Genomic DNA, 17,105 nt, shown 5'->3' with positions numbered 1-17,105 from the left:
CAAAATCATTCTCTATTTGCCATGTACTCAAATAACAACAAAATGAATCACCAGATAATGCAATGTAGTGGTTTTATCTTTTTACCTTTGAGCCAAGACTTCAGTTGGGACCTTCTCTGAGTTAGTCCAGTGAGCCCTGTGACACCAGGTCTGCCTTCCCAGCAAATGACTCTGCAGCTAAAGCAAGAGCCCCATAAAACTTTTACAAGTTAAGGCTTATGCATGTTTATTTAGGTTCATATTTTAGATGCATCGGATAAAGAAAACCCATTATGTTATTCCAGGATTGGCAGTTTTCTGCATTATTTTTTCTAATACTGTGCCAGTCCATGTCTGTAAAGATCTTCCCTCTGTTTGCTGAACCATGCCTAGAATCCATATTAGAAGTCAAGTGTAAACAAAAGGAGGAGAAGCTGTGCTACAGGCAGCTGTTGTTGTCAATGTCCTTTCTTTCCCTGGAATAAAAGTCAGACAAAAATTTAAAATCTTGCTGGGCCTCTACTCCATACTGTCAACAATACCTCCCTTCAGATCTGTAAAAGGGCAAATCTTTCCCTGGTAGCAGCTTTAACCCATTCACCAGGTTTTGAAAATAGGCTTTCTGTCTTTCCCATAGCTGACAACACCTTGTACTGTTCCTAAATGCATGTGGTTTAGCATGTTGCAGTTCTTCTTTAGCATTAGGAACTATTTCACAGTAAGTCCAAAAAGAGCAGAGAAACAGTAAAGCCTAACACTCGCCCAAGTATTTGTTCTGCTCCAATCAAGGCACTGAATAACAGCAAGGGAAGAGCTTCTGATAGCACTTCAGAGGCAAATGTCACAAATACACAGCTATGGCAGAAGGTTTTATAATCCAGTATTAATTTGAATATGTGGGAATATTCTGATACAATCTCAAAAGTCAATAATTAGGCTGCTAAGTGACAAGACACTCTTGTCTCAAGAAGAGTCGTGATCATACTCCTTAATCATTGTGCGACGCTCTTTGAATAGGAAGCAAGACAGTTAAACATAACCATGTACGAAAGATCTACAGTGCTTTTTAAAGATATAAAAACAGATACAGGGCTAGATACATTTGTAGCAGCACCTAAAATGTTTTATTTATGTATTTTTTAGCTGCTGGACCAAATAAAACCTTATTCCTTTTCCATAGACCACAAACTCGATAATCTAATTTCCCATCATCAGCACCAACACATTTGTCTGTACCTCCTAACAGACTTTCAGATAGAGAGCTGAAACCAATGTCTAGCAGCACTATTTCCTTCTCTTATTAGCAATGCACAAAGCATATTTTCAGATAATTTGGTTTCAGGAGCCACGTGCTCCTGTCTCCTGTTGAACAGAACTATCTTCATCACACTCACTGATGAACTCTGGCTGTATATTGCCTGCCAGAGGCCTGACCAGGCACTCACCAGTGCTGGAAAGCAAAGCTGATTCCTAAAAACACTTTCCGAACTGTGACTGACTCATCCCTTGTCATCCTTTAGGTCCTAATAAGTAGTCCTCACATCCTCTAGGAATATACTAAACATCAACATATACGAACCTGCCAGTTTTGTATGACAGGGGCTTTGAATGAAACCTCTTCTGTCTCTGCCCTGTCACCTCATGTTCCAGGCTTTATATGAAGATGGGGAGTTTGCAAGACATATCAACGGCTGAGAGTGGTTCATTGGTCTAAAGTGCTTTGGAGTCACAGGTTACTGAGTTATGCATCCTTAATGATACTAAGAGGGGCCTGTTGAAATGCTGTCTATCTTTGGGAAAGGACCTACACAAAAACATGGATTATAACAACCATGGAATGGTTGAGGCTCAGCTCCAAATCTGAACTTTGTGATGGGTGCCTCACTACAGAGACAGCACATAACTTACTGTTATGCTACACGGGAAGAAAAGGGAATTCAGATGATACAAGCCAAACAGTGCTTTTGTATACATGCAAAAATGTGGTTTCTGTGTATTCAAATGACAGGCAATTCCAGAAGGAAGTGGACATCATTTAAAACACATAACTCTAGACCAGATGGTAATCTGAGTGTTTTATAACAATGTTACTAATATTTAGTGAGCTACTAACACACCTGGAATCCATTGACATTTCTCATTCATGACAAGGGTGAAACCTAAAGATGTCTACTTGGTGATATGTCAATACTGAAATGAAATGAGAAGAAGAAACCTTGTGTGATTTTTGCAATATTCCCCACCACTTAAAAGTTAGGCATTCCATCAAAACTGTTCACAGGAGTTTCTTAATTCAGAAATTATCAAAGATATTCTCCAGACAGCTGACCACAGAAGCTCTCCAGAACTGTAACTATTTTGTTTCCAAAAGAAAGCAAAAGGCAGAATCTTGTAATCTGCACCTCAGTCTATGGATCTCCTTGCCAGCAGATAATGTGGATTTGGAAAGGTGAGACTGGACAAGCACTTGAAAGAGATCTACTGAGGGCGCTTAGACAAACTGTGTTAGACTCTGGTAAGTTCTTGAATCAAAATCAGTTTGAGACTAAGAGAGCAATATCGTATGGAAATATCATGGATGCATGTTCTGTTTGTACACTACCCTAGAGACTTGCTGTGGCCACTGTTGGAGACAGGATGCTGAGATGTGCCTTCCTCTGAGACCTTGCGGTTGTTCTTATGTTCCAGTGCATTCACAGTAAAAGTCATGTTGGCAGGAAAGCCATGTTGGCTTCATGCAGGCATGAAGTATGTGCTTAGCTGCCTATTTTTTTTTTTATATTTTCTAGTCTTTTGTGCTTCAGTTACCACTCAAACCTATATCTACAAAGTAATTAACTCCTAGCAATACGTAGATGGTTTTTCTGCTGAACTTTATATGGATTACATCTCAGGTGCTTCAGACAACATCAAGGTCAGATTAAGTCCTTATACTTCTGTGATACACCTGAGAAAGTGGTGACACATCCAGAGCAATTTTTCTGCCTTGCATACACATAACTCTCCACCATCCCTTACTTTTTTATTACTGATTATATTTTTGTGTGTTACCTTTAGTTTTCACTACTGTGAAGTTACATAAGGTGATTAATGCTCTCTGACTATGTAATTATTTGATTTGTGAAAAAATAATTAGAGAAGAAAGAAACCGCCCTTAAAAAAACCCCGTGAGACCAGATGGAAAGGTATGTCTTGGGCGTGGGAATGGTTACACAGCAGTTTTGGGGGAACAATCATTTGGGGATTTTGTTCTCCTCTTCTTCTTGCTCAATGATGACCTCAGCGACCAGTGTCTCTTCCTAATTATCAGAAAAGTTTAGGAGAGAAATTCTGTAGGGAACTTTGCCCTTCTTGGCCAACAGATTCATCTGAGTTAAGCTTCTCAAAAACCTTTGACTGGCCAAGGAAATCCTTCCCCATAACTTTACGGTTTATCAGAGGGTTTGGTTCAGTTTCAGAGAACAAATCATCAGGCTGGCATCTCCACACCCAGGTGGGAGTGAACACAGACCAACCTCTGCCAAAATAATAACAATAATAAAGAGAGATGTGTTGACTAGCGCTTGTGCTCAGCCACTTCCTCCACCAATGAAGCAGGAAACAAAGGGGAGAGTTTCAGAAAACAAAAGCAGTGTGATGCCATCTATCAGCACTTACTACTGTCACCTTGCAGTGGGGCCTTCATACTTCAGTGGTATAGATTTCAGACTATATACCCTGCGACAGACTTCAAAGTCCTTTTGCCCTTTTCCATAGGATCTGGACCAGCAGTACTAAACGTGTGAGACGGTGAGACTGTGCCACTCTCACCATCCAAAAAGCTGTATAGGCACCAGAGCTTAAACATAACAAATTACTTGACTCAACACATTGTGTGAACCTGAAATAAGGTTGACATTTCAGAGAAGTTCTAACTTTATTTGCTTGAAAAGTTTTCCTTCTAAAAATATTTCCAAAAAATGCCGAAGGGCACTAGAAATCTCAAAAAGGCACCTCTTTCTGCAGGTTTTCTCACTACCTTTCAAGGTCAAAAGATTATTACTTGATTTAGGTAGTACATATTAATATTAGCACAGCAGGGGAAATCTCAGTTAGTGATGATCATCAAAGCTGCATTGTTCATGTAACACTGAGCAGATCCGGCAAGAATGAATGGACCATCTTCCTGCATTTGATGTTAACAAGTCAGTCATTTCCACCCAACTTCTTGATAAAGATCCTCTAAAAACTCAGTATTAAAATAGGTCTATCTACTTTCACATCCCAGGGTTCTTTTTCTTTTCCAGTTAAAACACCCTGGCTTTTCTAGGACACAGCTTTATATTTTGTGTGGTCTGAGAATCCAGTGACCAGGATAGGGTGCAATACAAGTAATTTCCTTCAGCTCCAGTGTGATCTCAGAGGCTTTCAGCTGCAGACATTTTAGAGCTGGAACCATTTCTATACAGTTCTGAAAAGTGTCAAGCCAAGTTTTGACATGTCATAAAATATTTATGTCTAACCTGGGAACTTTTGTAGCAAACGAGACAGGATTAAAAGAAAAAGACCCAGTCAGTCTGGTGTGGCTATACATATAAAGGTTCTCATTCACTCTTGAGTTCCCTATTGAATCTTAATATTGCTACAACATCATATTGGTTCAATTTAAAAAGCAATCCCTCTCACTCCCAAAAAAACCCCAAAACCCCCAACCAACCAAAAAAACCCCAACTAACCAACCAACCAAAACCACAAAAAATGAAGAAGCGTTAGGAGCTATACTTGAGATATAATTCCACTCTCCAGTAAAGCCAGGGTATGCAGAAGGTTGATTCATTTCAGCCTTAGAAGCACTTGCTATTTCACAATCCAAATGACCATACTGGCTCATTTAAATAGAAGTGATGAGAATTTTAAGTCTGAGAGTAAAAAAAATCTCAGGATTGTTAAGTCTGAGATTTCTCTGTTTACATTCCCAAACGTTCTCTAGCTTCTCAGAATGTTAAAATCCATACACATATATATCTGACATCAAGAAAAATGTAGAATTTCAGAATCTTCTCAGCATTTGCTGGTAGAGAGAACCAGTTGAGACCAAAATCTAGTATTGGTTAACCGTTATCTTAATATACTATTTATATTTCAAATCTCTACTTAATTGGGTGGCTAGTTGTGTTGGAGACCACAAGATTATCTATTCATGTATTTGTTATGAAGAAAGCACGTTCTCAAAATCTCATTTACTTCTGAAAAATGAATGGGACTGAGTAACCTGTGCCAGGTTAGTCATGCTTCACTGGTTTGCAAGGGATGGAAAGCTCACCCACATAGCAGTTCCTCAGCCCAGACTTACCCTCTGCCTGGCTCGATGTCTGGTCACCATAGGTTCCCGCTGTGCTTCTTTCCACCATCTCAAATGGCCACGTCAGTCAAGTGGATATCGACTATTTCTGGCTTTTTGAGGTAGACGTCTCCTTGTTCATCTTATAACGGTGCTTCAGTTGTGCCTGTGACACAAGCCATAATTCAGACCAGCAAATGTTATTCAGTTCCATCAGAAGTACAAATGAGTTTTCACATGATGGCTTAGGCAAATTTCCTAGCTATATATTTATTCTTGATGGGGAATCGTTGGCCAAGAGCTCATGAGTGAGCAGTACACTCTTTCCGGGAGAAAAAGAGGTTTGTTGGTTGCCCAAGCAGAAATTCAGATGTTAGAGGGGTGTTCAAATAGGGCCTGGTGATGCAGACACAATTAGCGGACATTGCACCTGCCAGACCTGCAGCAGATATTAATGTTGCTTAGAAAAAAGGGTCATGAACAGAGATGTCAGACTCTGAGACTCCTTAGGAAATTACACTGTCAGCAAAAGGCCAGGCAGTCTCCCGAGACGGGAGAACACGCCAGGAGGTTCCTTTTACTGGGAATGCAGCGTTGTCCCCGTGGGGAGTGGGGGTTGGCAGCTGCACACCTGCCTCGTCTCCAGCTTCTCGAGTGCCTCCCCAGATGGGAGCATTTGCTGGAGATGGCCCATGCTGCTCCCAGCAGTTTCCTGAGCCCCGTGGCTGCTGTCAGGGAAAGGAATGCTGTGAAATGTGGCATCATTTCATTCCACTAAAAGGAAGCAGATAACACAACGGATAAAATAATGTTCACAATCCCCGTGTGTGGCTCAATACTGGTGTTAAAAAGCATTGTTTGAATACAGCTTCTAAACTGCACTGCAACAAATTCCTTGCATTTCCTCCCAGTTTTCACAGTCTCCATCACCACAACACATAAGTAATTGATGTAGTGCCCTGCTCCACATACCTTCTTGTTCTTGAAGCGGTTGGGCTGCTCTGCACTCTGAGTGTTCTCCTTTCACTTAGACACTGAAGGAAATGCATTAAAAAGCAAAAAAAGCTTTGTTGAAACTTCACCTGTGAAACGCTACAAGCCAGGACAGAAGACCTGGAGCCACAAGCTTTGCCATGCCTGATTGCTAGAGACCTGATGCCCGTAAATGCCCTCGCACGCCTGCAGCCTCTGTCTGTAGCACTTGGTGAGGGTGATGGACCTCAGAAGGAGATCTGGTCCCCCAGCCTCCTGCACTGCCCCACAGCCAACGTCTTACACAGCCTCTTGCTTGGAAGTAGCTCCTAGGGAATGGGGTGTCCGCTCCTGCCTGTCCAGCTCCCCCACCAGCTGCCCTGTTTGGGGTAGAAAGCAGGTGATCCAGTGCCAGGAAACTTCTTCAAATAAGAACCTCTACACTTTTTAATTTCTTCCACAAAGAGATCAGGAAGCACTTTAAGACATGATCGGAGGAGGCAATGGAACTGTGACATTTAGTCACAAATCAATTAGAGCACTCACCAGAACGTGGGGACTTGGGATCCCCTTAGCAACCCAAGGACAGTTGTGGCTTTGAAGTTAAAACCCAAAAAACCTTAATAAAAACAGGTAAATCATCCCAGTAGCAAGACCAACACCCAGGTCTCCTCTAGGACTCCAATGAACACTCTAGCTTGTAAGTGCCACTAATGGTCTCTTTTTTTGGCCCAATAAGACCTGAGTCATATTCTGGAAAGCAGAAAGTTCAAATCCATCATAAACATTGCCAGATCTGCAATATAGAAATGAGCTGGAATAATTGCTAAAATATTAAATGAAATGTTAACTCTTTCCTCCTCCTTCCACAGCCTTTTCTCCCACCTTGTTTTCCTAGAAATATTTATCTGTATTTTCAGAGTGAGATTCACTGCAGGCAGCTGCGCTGGGAGTTCACCTATAGCGCTCACTGCAACACCTCAGCTGCCCAAAATTCAGCATTAAAACCTCAACATTTGCTGCATATGTGTGAGAGAGAGCTAATCTGCTGCACATTTGAAAAAACTAAACAAACAAACAAACACAAAACAACAACAAACCAACTTATTGCTCTACTGTGGACCTAGGGTGAGCAAAGAGAAAGCCTGGAAGTTTGTCCTGCAGTGAGACAGCGAGTGAGAGGTACCTTGACAGGGCATCTTAATACAGTTACAAAATTAAGTGAAGGGCACTGAAAGGGGGATATTCTGTCACCTAGTCACTTCTCCTTTTGTGAAGCCACACATAACACAAAGTTAATTAAAGCTTCTACTCTGAGAAAAAGGAATGTTCCATTTGGTAAATTTAGAAACAGCTGGTTAGTTTTATCCATTACTTTTGTGCTAACATAAGTTGAGCTCATTCAACTCTCTCTTTTTATGAAGCTGTCCTTCCTATGCTACCTGATAGCTACTAATTGCTGCAACTACATTTCTGAATTGCAAATTTTCTGCACTGATAAAAACTTTGATTGCCTGTCAGCTACACATAAGGAAAAGATCACCAGTGCTAAATGAGGTGTTCCACGCTTGGATAATAATGCCTAATGAATTATTCAAAAAAGAATGCTTGAATGAAGCAAACAATTTGAAGGGTTACTAGCAGCCGTAACAGTTCAACAGCCAAAAGAACAAAAGTATCATCCTGAAAATTACACTAATGATTAAAAAATGCGTATTAATTCTACATTTGGAGAAAAAAGAAATGCCAATCTGATTTTAAAGGTTAATCATTATTTTTTCACTAATGCTCTAATCTCTGGGAAAAACACCCTTTACCAATATTTTGGGACATATAATATTATGACATAACATATTTATATAATTTTCCAGGCATTAACCCTCACTGCAAATTTCAAATTTCACTGGAAAAGAATCAAAAGCCCTCTTTGAAAGCTGTTACTGTCCACAGGATTCTTTCTACTGCTTTAGATGAACCTTGGATCAGGCCCAGTTACCAGAACAGCAGCATCATACTGGTTGCACCATGGTCAAGCATCATGAACGCTGCATAGATGCTCTTGAGAGATGGACTGTTGAGCCAGAGCCCGGCCTCAGCCACACCAAAATACAGTCCAGAGTGTCTGGATTACTCCAGACTGCCTTCAGTATCACCAGAATATCCAGAACCTGGCTGTCACCTTTAACTTCGTGAAAAGATTTGTGAAATGACAATATGGGTGACGGAAACAAGACCCACACGTTCAAATTATATTTAAAACAATAGCTATATTTACATAACTGCTGTAATCACTACCTCTTTCCAGACCAGATTTGGTTGTATCATTCTAAAAATAGTGGATGGCTAATGAGAAAAGAAACATTTTCTCTAAATGCTGCTGGCTAGAGGGAGAAGGATAAAATAAAAAGAAATCCTTAATAAACCATGAGAATTTCATGGATGTCCAAAGCTGACACATTTTCAGCTTTCATAAAAAATATATTTCCAAGACCAAAAGTGATAATTTATTATGACAGACTCTCTCTGGTTGCCAGAAAACAAGAAAAATCTGAGAACTAAATCCTAACGAACATCTCCTGTAAAATATTAGCATTACATATACATGAAAAATAACAGCACAATGGCAGTGACATGTTCATCTGTTTTGCTGTTAAAAATACTCCCAGTTGTTCCGTTTGGAACTGAGCTAACCGACATGGACCATCATATGCAGAGAGGTCTCACAACAATAATACAATGTTGACTATGCTAAGGAAGAATTTTTAAAATAGCATTTATTGAAAGGAAACCCAGTCAACCGCTTAGCTACCTCTGTTGCAATTTTACAGCTATAAAGCCTTTGGTATTAGAGGCCAATTAGTGATTTTATTATAAAGATGTTCAATGTCAAGATAACACTTCTTCTCATTTCTGGCAGTGACACTGAATGGTGGATAGAAGAAATGACTTCAGGAAAGCTTAGCTGACCATCTGCTTAGGCCTGCTCACTCACTGATGATTAATCCTTTCCCTCGAGGACAATGTCTCCATGTGTTTCTCTTGCTGTCTTTTTAATGTCACAAAAAGAGGTTGATAAACACATTCAAGTCACAATTAAAAAACATTTTAACTGACCAGTTGCCACTGATGATATTATTAGACAGTTTTAGTCACTGTTGTAACAATGCATTTAGTGGTGTTGATGTGAAGCAGAGATGAAGTTTCTTTAATGTTCCTCCTACCTATTTTTTTTTTGTTTAAGTGACATTTAAAATTTTACCTTGATGCTTGCAAATAAGCAGTTTTCAAGGGGCATGGCAAGAGGGTCATTTTTTAGCCTACAGAAGCAAAAGCTCTGGAAACATTATTTGCAGAACTGCGAGGCAGCTGCTGTGTTCCCTCGCATGGGTGAGGGAGCAGGAGGAGCAAAACACCCAACAGAGATTTTAGGTGGTTTGCAGTGATTATTTCTAGACCCATCTATGGTTCTGCCAAATGCACAAGTGATCTCCCATTTCCTCACAAGAGGTCAGAGCACAGTGATGGGCTCATGGGCCTTGTGGACACACGGGAGTCACGTGTGTGCTGGGACATCACGCTGGTGACGTGGAAGCTGCTACGATAAAGAACAGAGCAGTGTTGGATCCTACCCACCCACTTTCATGGTATGAATTTTGCTCCGTGTGGGTGGCAGGTTCATGCTCACAGTACTTTACAGAGCTGTCCTGATGGAACAGGTGATTAGCAAGAGTCTAACTGCTGACAAACGGGAGGAGCAGCTTTCATGAAGACTGACAGTTGCAGAGCTCAGCACCTCTGGTCACAAGATTACTTTTTATTTGTATGGAAAGGGGTTTTCAAAAGCCCTGGGGTGAGTTAGAAAACCAAGTCCCATTGACTTTTAATCAATTAGACATTTTTGAAATTCATGCAGATAACAATTAAGCAAATTTACAGTCCAGTCCAACCTGCATTGAAGTTGACGGTAAAGTTCGCTTTAGGAATAATAGATCCAGTTCGTAATTAGATTTCCTGTAGGCGTTGCAGGGGGAAAAAAAAGGCAAAAAGCAAAAAAAAAAAAGTGGTGGGTAGTGGCTTTGCAGCTTACCAGTTCAGAACGAGTATTTCATGGCAGGAGAGAAAACCACAGATATGGGAAGAGGAGACAAGCAGGATGTCATAACTCATATCACTGGTAGATGGACCCAGGTAGTGTGAGACTAATAGCAACATTAGACCTAACAAAAAGGTCAGACAGCCTGAAGATGATGAGAAAAGGTAAGAATTTGGTGTGGCATGGAAGAGGTTCAATGAAGGAATATAACAGAGGAGGAGAGGTGATTACAGAGATGGGCCTTTAAGATGATTTTGGCTGAAGTATTTTTTTAAGATGGTGGCTGCACGAATGGATAGCGAAAACATATTTTCTCAAAACCAGAAAAAAATACAATAATGAAAAGGAGAGGATTTAAAATTCTGCATCAGTGAGAAAAAGTTGGTGCTTATAAAAAATTTCTTTGGAAATCATTGTGATATATATACTGATTTTCAGTAGAATCACATAGATGTTTTATAAGGGGAGAAGAGGAATAACCCTTGTAGAGGCTCTCAAGGGATGGTTGCTGACATGGAAAACCATTTGCCCCAATCAAACTTTTGGTTTTAATTTGAGATGAAGGATCTAAGTCATTTAAGGGTGTTTCTGTTTACCCCTCAAGCTTCCTGGAGGCAAGAGAGAAGCTTCTGTGATCAATAGTATCAAATGGCATGAAGAAGCATAGAGCAATACTTACGAACATACTTTTTCAAAAGCAGAGATCATCTACTAGATAACAAGGGACTTTCCACATCATAACCTACAATCAGTCAAACAGACCAATCCAGTGTAGTGGTAGGGCATAAAAAGACTGAATTATGGTTTATCAGAGTTCTCAGAAAATGGAAATTAAGCGGTAGGTGGTATGTTGAGCAAAATGTTGAGAGTGGATTACTGCAACAGATCTAGGCGAGTATCTGCTGGTGAACAGTTTCCAAAATGCCATTTAAAGCTTCATCCTGCAAAAATTTCCTGTGCTTATTGTAGAATCACCAGTTTCTCCAATGGATTTGTGACAGTGTCTTCATAGGCATGTGGGAGGTAAAAGTCATTCATTTCTGACATCTAGTTCATATATCATCCAACTTTAAAAAAATGCCGTACCTCATCGCTTTAGGATATTGTTTCCAGTGGAAAACTACCCACTCTCTATTTTAATTTCTGATCACCACATATTCCTTTCACTTAAAAAAATTAAAAAGAATCTTTTATTTTAAGAATTTTGATGGGACAGCAGACAAGACTCTTCCTCTTCATATGAAAAGATTATCAAATTTTGTTGGATCTATGACAAATTTCAGTTAAAATTTTATGACCAAAAATTCCTGCCCTAAAACTTTGGAAGCCAAATTATTCAAGAGTCTTAAGGAGACTGTTCAAAAATTGAGATACCAAAAGCGTCCAGACACTCAAAAAACACAGGGTCTTACTTTAAAACTGCCTGCTAAGTCCATGAGATGTCCAGTTTAAAATTAAATCATAAGCCCAATTGTGCTGACAATTGCAAAAGCAGGAATGGATCTGGCCTATGCTTTTGAACCAGAAACCCATTATTAACATGGTATATTTTAAGAGTTGAATCAAATGCTGTTGTGTTTGCCATTGAATTCTGCTAGGGGGAAATCCAGGGGAAAGTAAAATGTGCTACAAAGGTTTCTTTACATTTATCTTTCTGTGTGTGTTTGGTTTGTGAAATATTTGTAAACCATGAAAATAGTTTAGCTTTGTAAATAGAATGTGTAGTCTGATCCTGAAAAAGAGGCAATTCTTTGCCTTCATGAAGCAGACCTCAGATGGCAAAAGAAATAAAGTACAAAATTAAGAGAACAGTGACAGATTTTCATAGAGACATTTCAAAATATTGACATTCAAAGTAAATTCAAAGAGATCAAATGGCTATGAGTAGTCAAGAAACAAATCACATAGATCTGTCATCAGTGTATCACTGGAAGCTGAAACCAAAACCATCCTGATGGCTGAAAAAAACAAAAGAAGGAGCATACACCATAGAAATAAGTCTGCACCCACCAGCAGCAACTAAAATGACTAATTCTGATGTTAATTTTAATGAGTCACATAGTTAAGTGTGTTATAACTGTAATCAAGATGTCAATAATGCTCTGCGAGTATCTTGCGGTCATTGGGACTATTCAGAGGGACTGTTGTCTTGCGACTTGTCCCTGTGGCTCTGTCTGTCCTCCTCTGCAATGAATTTAAACATCACAGTCTCCTACAGAAATGTCACACCTTAGCCTTTCCTTGGAAAAAAGAAAGTCAGATGTATCTTATTTTTCCATTGCTCCTCTGTCACTGTTGGCAACCATTGTTGGCAAGCCATTTCTCCTACAAATGTCAGTGTTTTTCTCTGGTGGCTGTTTGTGCCTGGAAACCCCTACCCTTGCTCTTCCTTGCACCACCAGCCCTCCCACCGCCTTCTCCTGAGCACCAGCTTCTGTTGCCAGTTGTTAGCAGGAAACTGCCCATCGTACCTGGGAAATGAAGCTGGCGATCGAGAAGTAAAAAGAGAAAAGTAGGCTCCATTTTGATTTAATCTGGTGAATTCAGGAATAAACTACTGTAAGGAGACGGAAAATAGGTTTTGGGAATCACAGCAGCCACACAGGAGGATAATGGGAAGTGCTGGTGTTAGCTCTGAAAGACCAAACCAAATCACACTGAAAGACCAAAACAAATCACACGAACACTGCCCTGGGCTATGAGATCTGGATTAAGTAATGAATTAATTAGATCTCCCAAGATCCAGGTGTGTGCCTCAACTCTTAGCCATAAGCTCTTTTAACACCGCCATAGAGTGTGCATGTTATGAAAAGCTATGTGACCCAGCCCACATCATCCGTTTCATTTGAGTCTCAGTATAATGTCCTATGAAACAGCTATTTTCCTTTCTTTTTACCTAAATGCCACCAATATAAGGGCAAAATAGAATGGTATGTTCAGGGTGGTTATTCCAGCACATTCTAAAAGTTCAGTTACTGCACTTTCCCTCCTTTTCCAGCTGCAAGACAGAGGGACTTTTCTTCATGCTTCCAGCTCACTTTGTTTTTCATCCTATAATAATAACTCCACAAGGTATGGAGACTTCAGAAAACCTGAGCAACTTAAGAGCTTCGCACTGAACTGGGAAAACAAGTAAAGAATGGGCAGGAGCAGTAAACTGAAATATATAGAAGATCAAATGCCAAAGCCAGTTCCATCTGTGTTCAGCTTTTCAGGTACTTTTCTCTATATAGACATTGTCTAGGATAGTTATCTTCTAGTTAAAGTTGTTTTGTCAAAATGTTCTAGAGGGACTTCATGTTTGTCATCTCTATACCAAGAACAATGTGCATTATTTCACATTTCTCAATAATAAATTTAATTTGCCACGTGTCAGCTCAATTACTGAGCTGATCTACGGCACGATGAATATTTCTTGCCACTCATTTTGTGCTCAGTATGCATTACAATTTAGTATCATCAGCACATAGAGCGAGCTATGGTGGGTCTTTCTAGCTAGGTAATTTATTTAAAATCAAACTATGAATCCAGGTATTAATCACACTTAACTCTTCCCTTTTGGGGGACAAAGATCCCTCAGCACAGAAAATTCATTTTCTTTCATGTATTTCTATCCCATGTCCTTCTTAGCCCCTTTTAGGTTCATCTTCAGAAACAGCCTGTCATCTAGATCCTTATCAGAGATTTTCTGAAAACCTAGATAAAATATGTCATATGCACTGCAATTATCTACTTTATAACTCCTAAGCTCATTAAAGAGGTCAATTAGTCATTATTGCCTTTTTTAAGCCCCCTCTGGCAGCCTCAGGTTAGGCTTTGGCTTCGTAATGCAGGCAGAACTCAAAGAGAGTGAGTGCTCCCAGGAGCCAAGCGCTTCTGCAGCCCGAGCTGAGCACCAGCACTTTTAGATGGATAAAAAAGGGAAAAGAACAGGAAGGTAACTGCCCACTGTTCCACTCACGTCTGAAATATTGATGAAAAGACTGAGAAAATAGAGCTGGAAATGTAAGGAAACCACATCTGAGAGCAGGAAAAAAAAATCACGGAGAGAACAGGAGGGAGGGGGGAGTGAGCACTGCAGAGCACTTTTGTAAGCAGAAGCTGAAATTAGCAGGGGGGTTATCTACTTGTAAGCAGAACAAACACAATTAGATGGTCCCCCTGCTAATTTTGGCTTCTGGTTGCACAAGTGCACTGCAGGGCACACACCTTCCTTACCATTTCCTCCTGTTCTGCACTTTCCAGGTGAGATCTGTGAACCAGCAGAGGAGGAGAGCCTCCATTTTGAGCACTGATCATAAGCGCCTGGCTAGGATGATTCCTGGCAGTGTGTTGCAAAAATATGCATACCCAGATTTTGGGTTATTCCTAACAAAATCTTCCTCAGGGCCCTGCTCCGGGGTGGTGCACTGCTGGATGAGCCAATGCAGCCAAGCATTCAAGTCAACTCATGGCTGCCTCATTCTTCTCCTGTTGGCCCATCTCATTTTCCCTGTGCATCCCAAACGGGATCACATGGAGTCATGGAAGATGGAGAAACCCAGCTCAGTGGGGAGGAGAGGGAGAGAAGTCAGCCCCAGCCCCAGCTGAAACTCCACCTAGAACCCCTCTGCACAATGAGTCGTCCCTCTTGACCATGAGCCATTCCCAGCTTATCTCCTTGATGTTCTCTCTGCCGTTGTTGCGGTGCAAATTGGAGGAGAGAAATGTAATGGAATAAGAGAATGAAAGAAGGCAATTCCTGCCTTGATCTCATTATCTCCACTGGAAAAAAAAACGAGCAATCATGGCAGTGAGAAACAAAATCTCTGAGGAGTGCTCACTCCAGGCAGAAAAAGCAGCAACAGAAGGAAAGAGAACATTAATATGTGCTTTTCATCCATCTGCATTCCAATTTACTAGTGGACTCTATCTTGCTTTTATTAATTTAGGAGTGTTTCTAGTTTACTCTGTAATCTGTGCTCCATATTTTACTGAATTAGATTTCTATTTTCCTTTTCTATTATTTTTTTGTTTTCTTAGTTTTGTTTGTCAGTGTTACAGATGATCACATTTCCTTCTATTTGCAAGTTTGCTTTGTCTGTATTTCACAGTTGCAATCCAGGCTGTCCACTATCTTATTACTGTGTGATAAGTGATATCTGCTATAACTGCACATGAACTCATTTTTCTCTCTTCCTTTCATAGCCCTTTGAATTTGGCTCATCTGAAATAACAAATTGTTGCCTTGCAGCTGGCAATTATTAGTTTGGGCTTATTAGTTTTGATCTCTAAGGTAATTTAATATGTAACCTTATTATAGTTACTTATAGCTCAGGACTCTATTTAAAGTAAAATTTAATTTTGCCTTCTTAGCTATTAACTGCAAACTACTTGGGATGTACATATATTGGAATGCAGCGATATTTTAATGAACATATCTTTGCATAATTTCCTAACATCCGTGTTTTAAGGGTGCCCAGTTCATGAGGACAACTTCTATGGTGAGGTAGGTAACACATGCTGTACTATTTGTGATAGTATCGTTTGTGTTTACCAGAATTCAGGTTAGCAACATGACAGAAAGTGGAGGGTGGTTGTGTTTTGTTTTGTTTTAATGGAATAAGCCAGTCTTACACTATGGCAAACTATCAGATTTATTAATATCTTAATATCTGAGATATACTGTGTAGTTGTGTGTGTGTTGTTAGTTTTTTGTTTGTTTGCATACACTTCTGCTATTTACACCCCTGATCCTCCTGTTTCATCCATGCAAGTGAAACTTTATGTCCATGCTGAATCTTACAAACGGCCACAGGGGCCTCCTCAGACTTGGGGACACGTCACTTTGCAGCCAGCAAACACACAAATAGCTGAGTTAGGCCAAACAACAAATACTTGAATTCTTTTGCACTGCTTCCCAAACTAGACATGTTAGTTACTAACCTTGCTTTGAAATGACCTAATATGCATTTATTCATGATAAAACACCTGATGACCTGGAGCTCAAAAAGCTGACATAGCTGAAATTTATTTGGAACCTGAAGGAATCTATAAAAATGCAATGCAAAGAAAAGCTTCATCCTAAAGGAAGAGTGGATGCTAAGAAATCAACAGCGAAGTATGGAAAACTATTTGCATGCTGTCACCAGTATGATATAAATGCATGAACTAGTAGTTAAGAAAATAAGTTATAACAAACACCTTAACAAACACTGGAGGAGAACTTAAGGGTTTTGTCTTAAAACTGAGAAGATAGCACAGCAGCAGGGAAGTTAAGTACTCTGTGAATCTGACCATTCACATGAAATAGACGATGTTTTACTCCTCTTCATTTATTTATTTAAAAGTTTCACTGTTTGTGAAGGTATAGTATCTATTCTGGGTGGATGTGGGTGTGTGTTAACATGCTCCTCTCCTCAAGAATATGATCATACAAATCTGTGCATTCTTGAGAAATAGCTGTACACGTACACTGCTGTCAAAAGGATTTCCTATGGTGATCACTGAGTGCAGTGAGAAAACAACAGAATTTCTAATTTTGCTAGTACTCCCAAATCCTCAGCCACCTCCTCTGTAGGAAGCAGTAATGCTCTGGTAAATGTGAAACAAGACCACCATGGATAAGAGAACTCAAAAACCTCCACACCAGGACTATGACTATTTCAAAATATTACAGTACCCAGACATTTAGACTTTCAGCAGTGCTCAGATCTGCAACTCTGGAATGCTAAACCAAATATTCTGTAGCAAAATCAGAAG

At 40.0% G+C, this 17,105-nt stretch overlaps 1 long non-coding RNA gene across 1 annotated transcript in view; it reads right to left on the bottom strand.

The window, feature by feature from the left end:
• LOC110366339 (uncharacterized) overlaps positions 1-17,105 on the bottom strand; it is a 132,094-nt gene that overhangs the window by 46,890 nt on the left and 68,099 nt on the right. The window contains exon 8 of the long non-coding RNA XR_010473129.1: positions 5,312-5,465. This is a non-coding gene — a long non-coding RNA (uncharacterized LOC110366339). The remainder of the gene's footprint in view (positions 1-5,311; positions 5,466-17,105) is intronic.

Source organism: Columba livia, chromosome 5, assembly GCF_036013475.1.
Source record: "Columba livia isolate bColLiv1 breed racing homer chromosome 5, bColLiv1.pat.W.v2, whole genome shotgun sequence".
NCBI classification, from domain to species: domain Eukaryota; kingdom Metazoa; phylum Chordata; class Aves; order Columbiformes; family Columbidae; genus Columba; species Columba livia.
This window is presented reverse-complemented; position numbering and strand designations above follow the sequence as displayed.